This window comes from Jaculus jaculus, chromosome 13 (assembly GCF_020740685.1).
Source record: "Jaculus jaculus isolate mJacJac1 chromosome 13, mJacJac1.mat.Y.cur, whole genome shotgun sequence".
In the NCBI taxonomy this organism is placed as follows: Eukaryota; Metazoa; Chordata; class Mammalia; order Rodentia; family Dipodidae; genus Jaculus; species Jaculus jaculus.
Window position 1 is genome coordinate 4,867,383 of NC_059114.1, and position 7,305 is coordinate 4,874,687.

Genomic DNA, 7,305 nt, shown 5'->3' on the forward strand with positions numbered 1-7,305 from the left:
GATTTTATATTTCAAGTGGTTAGGAAAGAGATAAAGATGGGTGTACTGGTTCAAGTCTTTAATCTTAGTACTTGGGAGGCTGAGGTCAGAGGATCGCGGTAAGTTCAAAGCCTTCCTAGGCTACAGAGTAAGTTCTAAGTCCGCCTGGGCTAGAGTGAGACCCCACCTTGAAAAACCAAAAATAAATAAATAAATAAAAAGAAAGAAAGAAAGGAAACCAACTTGAAAAATTGACTGCTCATACTTACAGGGTATATAATTTGTTTATAATTTGTATAATTTTTGTTTTGTTTTTCAAGGTAGCGGCTCACTAGCTCAGGCTGACCTGGAATTCACTATGTAGCCTCAGGGTAGCCTCGAACTCACAGCAATCCTCCTGTATCTGCCTCCCAAGTGTAATCTGATATCTTGATGTGCGTGCATACCTGTGAAAACCATCATGGTAATCAAGCTAATGAACAGATATATCATCCCCTCAAAGTTTCCTTGTGATGCATTATAATCCCTCCTTCCCTTAGCCCTCACTATGGACTACTTGAATTTTCTAGTTTCCTATAGAGGCATGCCATATATATACATACATATATGTATATATATTCATTTTTCCATTTTTCTGTTTGCAGTTTTCTTGAGGTATGTACTTGTGGAGATCAATTTGCTAAGAATGCGAGGGGGCTGGTCTAGTTAATTCAATGTCTCCCGGTTCCTCAGTCCCTGTTGCCTTACTGAGGGACCAAAATTGTTTTCTACAAGCAAAGGAACCAAATCTGTATAGTCTCAACAATCATAGCTTTCTATTATGTTGCTGTTTGGATCTAAAATATCCCCCAAAAGCCCATGTTGTTTTAAAATTTTTCATATATTTATTTTTGAAAGAGAGAGAGAGGCAGATAGAGAACGGGCATGCCAGGGCCGCTACACACTGCAAGTGAACTCCAGACACATGTGCCACCTTGTGCATCTATGTGGGTCTTGGAGAACTGAACCTGGGTTCTTTGGCTTTGCAGGCAAATGCCCTAACCACAAAGCAATCTCTCCAGTCCTCCCCCTTTTAAATTTTTTCCCCTTTAAAATTTTATTTATTTATTTATTACAGTCAGAGAGAGAGGGAGGGAGGGAGAGAGAAAGTGAGAACGGGCGCAACTCTAGCCACTGCAAAACAAGCTCCAGACCAATGCACCACTATGTGCATCTGGCCTTCGTGAGATCTGGAGAATCGAACCTGGGTCCTTTAGGCTTCGCAGGCAGCTAAGCCATCTCTCCAGCACCCCCTTTTAAAAATTGTTCTATTTAAGGCCCAAGTTTTGAAGGCCTGGTTTTGAAGTCCTGGTTCCCAGGCCTCAGGCTGGCACGGTTTGGAGACGGCGGCACCTTTAAGAGGTGGGGCCTCGTGGAAGGCGGAGACCTCACCGGGGGCTCGTCTTCCTCCCCCGGCCCCGGGCCCGAGGCCAACCGTTTTCTGCGGTGACGTTAACCCTCTCCGCAGGCGCAGGGCGGAAACCTCTGAACCGGCAAACCAGAGTAAATCCAGATTGTCCTCACAGGCGGCTTGTCCCGTTGACATGACGCTTAAGAGCGCATTTTCCATCACCACGCTCCTGCCCGACGAGGTGGCGCAGCCTTTCATCCCAGCACCGGGGAGGCAGAGGGAGGAGGATGGCCGTGAGTTCGAGGCCAGCCTGAGACTCCATAGTGAGTTCGGGGCCAGCCTGGGCTACAGTGAAACCCTACCTCGGGGAAAAAAAAAAGGGCTAAAAATTTGAGAAGTGCTTATGTTGCGAGGTAAAGTTTGTAAATGACTATTCTTTCTTTTTCTTCTTTTCTCCTCCAGGCGGGCTCCGTTCCCTGCTTCAGACCCCAGCTGGCTTTTTGTTAGAGGAAGAGGCTCCCGGCGCGCTCTTCCCCGCGTAAGAAGTGAATCTCCAGGGAGCAGAACTCCGCAGACGCCCGAGAAGGAGAAGTGTCCCCTGTACGGCGTGGACACCCAGTGTCCGGCTCTTTCAGTTTGCTCAATTACTGGACTCGGCTCCGCCTGGACTTGTTTTTTCTTTGGCGCGGGGTGGAGAGGGGTGAGTTCACATCACACTTATCAACTATATCTTACTTTACTTATTGGGAAATGAGGGGCTGCAGAAGACCTTCTGCTCATCCGCTGTTCCTCATCCTACAGATCGGGGGTTCACCAAGCCCGGCCTTGCTGGGGCGCACGGGGGTCCCCCCCCCAATGCCTGCATCCACGCAGCTAAACGTGACTCCATCCACCACACTGCGGGACGAGGTCCTCTGTGCGCTCTGCGGGGGGCGGTCAGTCAGCTGCTGCCCAGGGGCAGTGGGCTGGACATTGAGGCGGGGCCCGAAGGCCCGCAAACTCAGGGTTCCCCTTCCCCTGTACTGTGCAGGGGAGCTCACAACCTTGGAGCCTGGGAGACCCCCTTCCCCTACGATCCTTGCCTGATTTCTGTACAACCCTGGCCAAGACTCCCCAGCCAGGGTTCTGGGGAGATCCAGACGCCGTTGCTTCTAGAATGGACATTTCTTTGGAGGAGTGGGAACTCTGAAGGAAGACAAGTTGCCTCTGGGGATGCCGTGACCCAAATTCATACACTGGGCTCCTAACCACTGTATTCCAGGATGACTGGTGTAAAATATGAGGCCTTTAAAGGAGTCACTGGAGGCTTTCAGGGGTGGGCCCTAATCTTATTGGCCTCACAAGGACGTGACTGGGACCCACGGAGAAGTCCCACGCCCACAGTGGGGAGGGGTGGCCATCTGCACGCTTAAGGGGGGGGGGTCATGTGAGACCTGTGAAGTGACTTGAAGCTCTGTCTTCATGGATGGACCAATTCACGGCATGAGCGGATTAAGGAGTTCTCGAGTGGGGGTCTGCTGTCAACTCCAGTTCGGATGGGCTGTTGTGACTGGGGACTGTGCTAGCAAGAAGGCCCTTGGACCAGAGTCGTGAACCAAAAGAATGATAATTGTTTTATAGCACATAAGACAATTGTTAAAATTATATCCTCTGCCCATATCAGGGACTTAGAAGGTTTCTTCCTCATACTTCTGTACTAAAAAAATAAAAAATTTAAAAAACTTGAAAAAAGTGAATAACAATGGAGTGCTGGATTTTTTCCCCCCCAAGGGAGGGTCTCACTCTAGTCCAGGCTGACCTGGAATTCACTGTGTAGTCTCAGGGCGGCCTTGAACTCGTAACAATCCTCCTACCTATGGTTCCCAAGTGCTGGGATTAAAGGCGTGCACCCCCATGCCCGTGGATTTTTGAGACAGCGGGAAACAGCTGGGGCATGCTCCCTTCTTGGCAGCTACACCTACAAACCATGTAAGTTCTCACTTTGGTAAATATGTGACTTTGCCGGAATTCACAATTTCACACACTACCCCCCAGCCCAAGGCACTCACTGACCCGTAGCTGTCGGGCTAAGAACACTTTTCCACCCAAACTGACCTAACACTGCCCAGTTAAAACTCAGTTGAAGAAAATAAGACTCCTTTGACCCAGTATAGGAACAAATCCATAGGCATTTGACACAGAAGTAGGAAATTCTGTTAAATATTTATTAATGACAAACACACAACTCTGCTGGCCAGACATATGTCAAGAACTACAAAAATAAGTATGAGTACCTATTTGAAGACCAAAATGTTCAATTCCCACCAACTCCCAAGTTTCACCCCACAAATGAAATTAGTGTTAAGTATTCAGGGTGAAGCTCTACTTAAAAGAGCTGCTCGTGGGTAATTAGAACCCTGGGGTCCAGCCTTCCAAGAGAAACCTCGACGCGGTACATTAGAAGGTCACAGCATCAGGTTATAACAAAATAGTCTTGCTTACGTTGCGCATTGACATTTGTTTTCATGGAGCCCATAAGAACAAAGGTAAACAGAGGCAGAGGAAACAATATAAAATTCTATTTAAAGTCCCTTGAATAATGATGCAGAGACTGATCAGCTTTTTTTTTTCCCCCCTGAGGTATGGTTTCACTGTAGCCCAGGCTAACCTGGAATTCTCAGGGTGGCCTCGAACTCACAGTGATCCTCCCACCTCTGCCTCCCAGGTGCTGGGATTAAAGGTGTGTGTCACCAAGACATGCCCTATTAGCTTTTTCATCGAGGAGCTTTGTTTGGTTGAAAGAAATTTTTAAAAAATATTTATTTCAGAGCGAAAGGAGAGAGAGAGAAAGGAAGAGAATGGGCGCACCAAGGCCTCCCGCAGTTGCAAACAAACTCCGGATGCGTGCACCACGTTGTGCGTCCGATTTATGGGGGTCCTGGGGAAACGAACCTGGGTCCCTTGGCTTTGCAGGCAAGTGGCCCAATCGCAAAGCCATCTCTCCAGCCCCAGAGTTTTTTTTTTTTTTTTTTCAAGGCCCACAATTACTTGGGTAACTTCATTTGAGTTATTTGATAATTACTGAGGAGTTCTTAGTGAGAACACTTGGTACCAAATGACCAGGAAAAAAAAAAACCAAAAACATTCCATACAGGAGCTATTCAGTAAGATCAAATAATGCCTAGTCAACATGGGAGGCGAGCAGCAGCCGCCTGGTCTACATTGGGGGATGGCAAACCTTTCCTTTAAGAATCTATGCAGTAAATAGTTTGGGCCAGACTCTCAGCTCCATTGTGCTACACACTGTAGACACTAAAACTGGAGTTTCATGAGACAGCTCTGATTTTTCTCTGGCCATTTGAGTAAGAAGCATTCTTAGCTTATGAGTTATAGAAAAGCAGGTGGCAGGTCAGACCCCTGGAGCTTTTCTATTTTCTTTCTTTTTTTTTAATTTTTATTTTTTTTGTTTTTTTGTTTTTCGAGGCAGGGTTGCACTCTAGCTCAGGCTGACCTGGAATTCAGTAGGTAGTCTCAGGGTGGCTTCAAACTCACAGTGATCCTCCTACCTCTGCCTCCTGAGTGCTGGGATTAAAGGCGTGTGCCACCATGCCTGGCTTTCTATTTTTATGTTATATATATGCATGCATATATATATATATATATATGTATATATATATATATATATATATATATATATATATGTGCATATCTTTTGAAAATCCCACCTATCACCTTATTGAAAACAAGAAGCCCATTTTAAAACACTCCTGAGCCAGGCCTGGTGGCGAACACCTGTAACCCCAGCACTCAAGAAGTGGAGGCAGGAGAATCAGGAGTTCAAGGCCAGCCTGAGTTACAGGAAAGCCTGACTCAAACCTTGAAAGAAGAAAACAAATTACGAATGAAAATGCTTCTACCTGGTGCGGTGGCCATGCGTGTGCCTTAGTTCCAGCCACTTGGGAGGCTGAGGCGGGAGGGCCCCTTGAGCTCAGGAGTTTAAGGACAAAATGGACAGCATTGCAAGTTGCCATTTCAAAATGAATGAATGAATAACAACATTCTTTCTACCACCTGGAGCCATTTTACTAAATAAGAAAAGTTGCAAATTAATTTTTTTGGTGTGTGGGGGAGGATTGGTTCTGGGGATTAAACCCTAGGACCTTAAGCATACTAAATATGCGTACTACCACTAAAGTCCCCCACCCTCAGTTATTTTAATTACAAAATTCATCATGTATCTATCCCAATGAGTCTCTGGCCCTCAATTTATGTAACCAGTGAGCCAAAAATCGAATGAAACTTAAAAAGGTGCCACACAGCCAAAGAACCCTGTGGTGGACAGAGTCAGAAGTGTCCCCGGAAGTACCCACTTCACATCTGTAGCAGCTTCTGCAAACCAGCATCAGAGCTCGCGCATCCGCAATGGCAGAGGGAGAGCCCGATGCAGATCTTATGCAATTAGGATGTTACAGAAAACCACCTAAAAAAAAACAAACCCTATGTATCAGGAGTATAAACCAACCCGTGACTGGTGACGGGTCTGGGCCGTGGCACCAGGGGGCAGGCAGCTCACTGCTCTTCCTTCTCCCTGGGCTGTGGCCAGATGCTCAGCGGCTGCGGGCGCTGCAAGGAAGGCAACCCTGGGGGCACCAGGACCTTGGGAAGGGCTCATTCCTCGGCCACAGCTCCTCCTCGGCTCCCGAGGGGTGCCAAGGACTGGGCGAGGCGCAGGGAGAACTGCAGGCAGCAGGGATCTGATGCACCCTCGTCACCCGCCATGGGGAGCATCCACAGACACCTGCGTGCATTCGCACGGAGGAGGGGAGCGGGGCTCCATTGCTTCCCATTCCCTGAAAACAGCCTCTCCTCCCAGGATGAGCGGCGTGTCTAGAAGAGTCCAGTTTTTCCCATCTGTAATGTTTGCTTCCGAGAACCAACATGTTATAGGGAGGGTATTTGTGTGTGTGTGTGTGTGTGTGTGTGTGTGTATTTTGCTTGCTTTTGTTTTTGTATCTTGAGGTAGGGTTTTGCTCTAGCCCAGGCTGACCTGGAATTCACTAAGTAGTCTCAGGCTGGCCTCGAACTCACAGTGATCCTCCCACCTCTGCCTCCAGAGTACTGGGATTAAAGACGTACGCCACCACGCCGAGCTCATACGTGTATTTTTAAAAATAAGAAACCTAACATTCAAGGCCTGTGTCTCTTCCACAGGGGACTAGCAATTGTGCTGCAAATGCCTTCACTCTTTTGGGCACTTTTGGAAGCCAAGAAGCAGCCCTGTCTATTCCTGGACAGGGTGCCTCACCTCCTCTGGCTGGGGGACAGGCGAGCATGGATTCCTGTGACTTGATGAAGGCACCGCGTTTTCCTTATTTTCAAAAACATTTACTTTAAATAAATATTTAAAGGGGGAGGAGAGAACGGGTGTGCCAGGACCTCTTGCCTCTGCAAACACAGACCCGTGTGCCACTTTGTGCGTCTGGCTTTATGTGGCTTCTGGGGAACTGAGCCCCGGGGCCGGTAGACTTTCCAGGTAAGCACCGTGAACCACTGAACCACCTCCACAGCCTGAGTTTTCCTTATTGTGCGAAGCTCTTTCACTTTCTCTCAGGGTGGCAAGCTGTTGGGCTCAGGAGGTAGGCTGGCAGCCCATGCCTAACGTTGGCTGATCCTGGCAGCACAGGCCTGTCATACTTGGAGGCTGAGGCAGGAGATCAAGTTCAAGGACTGGGTTACAGAGCGAGTTCAAGGCTCTCTTGGGTAAACTTAATACACTCTGAAAAATAAAAGCTTCTGGGTGTAATGCCTTTAATCCCAGCACTTGGGAGGCTAAGGTAGGTGGATTACTGTGAATTCAAGGCCAGCCTGGGACTACATAGTGAATTCCAGGTTAGCCTGGGTTAGAGTGAGACCCAACCTCCAAAAATAAAAACTGAAAATAAATTAAAAAAAAATAG